The sequence below is a fragment of the Triticum dicoccoides genome, chromosome 4A, assembly GCF_002162155.2.
Source record: "Triticum dicoccoides isolate Atlit2015 ecotype Zavitan chromosome 4A, WEW_v2.0, whole genome shotgun sequence".
Lineage (NCBI taxonomy): Eukaryota > Viridiplantae > Streptophyta > Magnoliopsida > Poales > Poaceae > Triticum > Triticum dicoccoides.
Window position 1 is genome coordinate 745,474,989 of NC_041386.1, and position 5,582 is coordinate 745,480,570.

Below are 5,582 nucleotides of genomic sequence, written 5' to 3' on the forward strand. Positions count from 1 at the left end.
ATATGCATACAGAGAGAAGTGATATCGACCACATCTCCTTCTCCGAGAGATTGGTCGAACAAACAAGTTCTCGTATATCTATCCGACACTACCGGCTACATATATACAATAATTATCTTTTACAAATATATAATCTCCTAAAATACGGACGCGTGGTCCACATAGTATTCTCCGTCTTCAGCGATCACGTGGTCAAGAAAGAATGCCGCCAATTCCTCTTGAATTGCTCGCATGCGATCTGGTGCTAGGAGTTCATCCCGCATCCGAAACATCTAATTTTAAGAAGGGGGTCAATACATATATATATATGAATGAATGAAACTCAACACAAATGATGGTAATAAAATAAAATTGTGAATATTATTATTTACGCACTTCATATTGTTTGTCGGAGTAGCCCCGCTCACAGGTTGTGTGGCGGATGGACTCGCAAATGTAGTATCCACAGAAATCATTCCCTTGTTCCTGCCACAACCACTTTACAAGAAATAGAGGTCAATCAAACTGATAATTAGCAAGCATGCTAAATGGTATTGATGAAACTAGCGCTTGAATCACTAGGAGATGCTTGGAATATGCTACTATATAGTACTTACTTTCGGGTGCCTAAATTGCAGCTTCTTCGGTAGTCCCGGAGCTTTTTTGGTGAATTTTCTCCAAGCCCTGCCATACAAAGAAAACAATTACTTGATATCAGAAATGAACAAAGTTGCTGATATGGTGGATAATGATCGATTTAACTTACTTCTCGAGCATTTCAGTCATGTCCGCATACTCCTTGGGATCTTTTCACTTGGAGTCTAAGACAGTTACTACTCCCTTCTCAAGCTTAATCTCTAGGAGAATATAGTGGTAGCTGCGCACACATGCATAACTCATCAATATTACATTACTATAACCTGGACTAATAAGGAAACCGAATATGCCACAAGACAGTAACACTCACTTGAAGTTGTAAGGAAAGAGTATTATATCTTTGTGTTCATTTATTTCCAACGATCGTAGCAAGTTGGCCTCGGTTTCTTGGGCACGATATTGAACCTCAGTTGCATCTATGAGATACGTGTTAATGAACCCAATATCTCCCACTTGTATTTTCTTCAATTCGGCGATCTTCAATCTGCATAATATAGTGAGGATAATTATAAATACATGCAAATGAAAGGGCTGGATTATATAGAGAGACTTAATGACGGAAGTAGTACTACTTACAGACAGTAGGAGGTGACCGTTGCTTTACCGATGGCCAATTGATTGAAAAACTGATAGAACTCCTCAAATGGAATAGGCAACAGTTCAATTCCAAGGAGGTCATGCTCCTTTTTAACTCTCACATACAAAGTACTCCTCCCCTCAGACTCTTTGCAGGTTTTCATGTACCAATCATGCAATCTTCGCATCATCGTTGATAGAGAACTTTCATCTTTGACGAGAGGCTTCCCGTACTCGTATCTTTGTATCTGCACCTCCAAGATATCATAATGTACATCGTCGGGCAGGTAATCTGCAGGATTGCCATAACCGGGCACCATCCTCGGATCGACGATGTCGCTAGCAGGCACCTTGAGCGGGGGGCACGATTGCTTTGCTTGTTCGCCGAGCTGGGCAATTTGTTTCCCAGCTCGTCATTCTTTCATCCTTTGATCACTTTTAGTACTTCCCGACCTCTCCGCTTCGGCAAATGCCTTTCCAATAATGCGCTCATAGTTGCCTTTCGGCGGAGACTTGGGTGGTTTTGTCAGGGCAGCCAGAGTGCGCTTCCCTTTCACCGGATCTACCTTCTCCTCCGGAGGTGGATGTCTCTTTGCTTTCAACCCTTGAAACCAGTCATCCACTTCGGTCTGCGCGATCTTCGCGTTTTCCTCCTCGCTCCTCTCGTACGGTAACTTCTCTGGAGTGTTCAGAGAAGGACCGAATCTGTATCTCCTCCCGCCTTTCGCTGTACTGCTAGACGCCGGCAGAGTAGACGGAGCGGATGTCTTCTTTCCTTGCTTACGAGGTGGAGGAGAAGGACTGCGACGCGCCGTAGAAGCCGGAGCGGCGGCGGGTCTCTTCCGCCCTTGCTGACGAGGCGGAGAAGGAGGAGGCTGGCTGGTCGGGCGCGCCGACGCAGGCGGAGAAGGAGGCGGAGTGCCGCCACGTGCCGGAGAAGGAGCGGGCCGAGTGCCCTGATCGTCACTCATGGTGGAGGAGGCGGAGTGCCCTGACTCGCCGGAGGAGGAGGAGGAGGCGGAGGCGTCCAGTTCGGAAGGTTGATGAGATCCTTCCGCCATAGGCATGGAGTCTTCAGAGCAGAACCCAGCCGATACTCCCCTTCACCGGTAGGGTGGTCAAGCCGGAGGTCCTCAAATCCCTCCGTTATTTCATCGACCATCACCTTAGCATATCCTTCTGGAATCGGCCGGCAGTGAAAAGTTGAGTCGGGTTTAGTAGGATAAACAGAGCCAACAGCCGCCTTGGCCTTCAAATTGCTCCATTGCACCATAAGGTGGCAATTTTCAGCATCCGTGATAGCATCCACGGGATAGCTGGCAGGAGCCGTCAAGGCATGCTCTGGTTGAAGCAGTTCGGTGGAAGCCACGCTGCTTTTCCGCTGAGATGGCGGGGTAGCTTCGGGGGAAGCTTCGGCAGGTCGTTTGCTGCGATCTGCTTCTCGTTCCTCTAGCCCCATTACCCTTTCGTGCAGCGACTGCAGTTGGCTCTGCTCCAGTTTCTTCCTCCTCTCGTGGGTTTTGTAACCCCCTGCGTCCGGAAATCCAGCCTTCCACAAAACGGAGCCTGGCGTGCCTCGTGTCCGTCCAGGGTGCTCAGGATTGCCGAGGGCCATTGTGAGCTCGTCCTTCTCCCTGTCTGGAACGAACGTCCCTTGCTGCGCTGCTTCGATATATTGCTGAAGCTTCTTGACTGGTATGTCCAATTGTTCCTCCGTCCAAATGCACTTCCCTGTTATAGGGTCCATGGATCCGCCGGCCCCAAAGAACCAAGTCCGGCAACGTTCTGGCCAGTTCATTGTCTCTGGTTCGATCCCTTTATCAAGCAGATCATTCTCAACCTTGGCCCACTTAGGCTGGGCTACGAGGTAGCCACCTGACCCCGTGCGATGGTGAAGCTTCTTCTTCTCAGCATTTCTCTTGTTTGTCGCCGACATTTTTTTACTCTTTTCCGATGTCTTGTGGGCCATAAATGCGGGCCAGTCATCTCTGATCTTCTCATATTTGCCAATGAATTCTGGTGTCTCATTTTTTTCGACATACCTATTGAGGTCTTTCTTCCAATTCCTGAATAGGTCTGCCATCTTCCTCAGAGCAAAAGACTTGATTAATGGCTCTATAACTGGCTTCTCCGGATCATCCTCCGGCCGTAGGGTGAAATTTGACTTCAGCTCAGTCCAAAGATTCTTTTTCTGCATCTCATTGACATAAGACACCTCAGGGTCTTAGTTCTTAGGCTTATACCATTGCTGGATGCTGATCGGGATCTTGTCCCTAACTAGAACCCCACACTGAGCAACAAATGCCTTCTTTGTCCGGTAGGGTTCAATCGGTTGGCCGTCGCGCGCGATTTGTATGATCTCAAACTTTTCATCCGAGCTCAACTTTTTCTTCGGGCCTCGTCTCTTTACCGAAGTTGTGCTCGATCCGGAGGGCTAGAAAAAAGAACAAAGACGAGAGTTAATTAATATGTGTACATACCAAAACAATGAATGCATCAATTAGCTAGTCAGCACAGGCTTAACTAATATATATACCTGGCCGGACTCGGTTTGGTGATCACCGGAGCCGTCCTCACGGTCTACTTCTTCACCCTCTCCTTCTTGCACCGGCATTGGGTCATCGGAGCCATGTAAATCAATGAGGAGAGGGCCAGCTGCTTCTTCACCCTCTCCTTCTAGACCATCGTTGTCGTTGAGAAACATCGAGGAGAGGGCATCACTTCCTTCTGCGATTATGTCCCTCAACAACGCTTCTTGTGCTTCGTCTCGGGGGGTGTCCATAGTTTCTACAAATATTTACAACATGGAAATTATTATTCAAACATGACAGATATGGATATATTAGTGGCAAACGTAGAACTAGCTAGCTAATCACAATAAGGAATCATATTAGTGGCCTCGACGCTGCTTCTCTAGGGTTTGGGGTGGCCTCGACAACGCTTCAAGGGTTAGGGGGTGGCCTCGAGAACGCTTCAAGCTAGGAGGGGGTAATATCGACCCCCCCACGTGTTGAAGCTATCGGGAGGGGGTCGGCGTTGAACACTACATCTATGTCCCACAAGTGACGTGGGCATCGACGCCCGCGGTAGGGTAGAGGGTCGTGGATCGCCGAGCGGTCGAGGGTCAAGGGGTCGAGAGGATCGCCGAGGGGTCGAGAGCCTTCGACCCTTGACCCCTTAACGACCCTCGACCCTGAAACCTTCGACCCTTGACCCCTTAACGACCCTCGACCATGAAACCTTCGACCCTTGACCCCTTAACGACCCTCGACCCTCTACCCTAGTTCCCGACCCTCGACCCCTCGGTGATCCTCGACACCCTCGTTATATCGACAACGAAGCAACATACATATACATGGGAAAATAATGTTATCGGGGAGGGGGTATCGGTACCCCCCCCCCTCGTGTCAAAGTTTCTTCTTTCTCCTTTATTCCTTTCTTTCTTCTTCTCCTCTCATGTTGAAGTTATCGGGAGGGGTATATCGACGATGACAGAGTTGAAGATCGAAGAAAAAAAAGAAGAAAAAAAAGAGGAGAAGAAGAAAGGAATAGAGGAGAAGAAGAAAAAAATAGAATATTTTCTATTTTTTCTTCTTCTCCTCTATTCCTTTAGCTTCTTCTCCTCTTCTTTTTCTTCTTTTTTCCTCTTCTTATTTATTTCTCCTCTTCTTCCTCCCCTCTTCTTCTCCTTTCTTCCTCTTCTTTTTTCCTTTTTCCTCTCATTCTTTTTCTTCTTCTTCCTTCTTAAAAATACATGAAGTAGTATTGCTTGTTTTTTTTTAAATAATGTTCAAATAAAAATCTATGAACAGAAGACATATATATATACACAGAGAACATATATACATTTTTATAAAAATGCAAAAAACAAAAAAATCTAAAAAAATCTAAAACATATATATAAACAGATATACACATATACATATATACTCATACATATACACACATAATCAGGAAAAAAACTATATTTGCAAAAAAAAGGGGGAGAGGGGGGCGGTGCCGGCCCTGACCAAAGCGGCGCGGGGCGAGGCAGAGGCGACGGCGAGGCAGAGGCGACGGCGAGGCAGAGGCGGGGCGGCGACGGCGTCGGGACGGCGCGGCCGGGGTGGCCCGCGGCGACGGCGTCGGGGCGGCGCAGGGTGGCGACGGCGTCGTGGCGGCGCGGGGTGGTGACGGCGTCTGGGCTCGAGGGCGCGGCCGGCGACGGCGTGGGCTCGGGGGCGACGGCGACGGCGACGGCGGCGGGGCAGCCTGGCGGCGTCGTCTGGGGGCAAATGCGCGATGAAACTGGAAATTTTCACAAGTGTTGTTTATATACACTGAGCATTAGTCCCGGTTGGTGGCACCAACCGGGACTAATGCCCCCCTTT

At 48.5% G+C, this 5,582-nt stretch overlaps 1 pseudogene; it reads right to left on the bottom strand.

The window, feature by feature from the left end:
* Positions 1-1,047: 1,047 nt before the first annotated feature.
* Positions 1,048-3,787, bottom strand: LOC119288402 (annotated as a pseudogene).
* Positions 3,788-5,582: the final 1,795 nt, after the last annotated feature.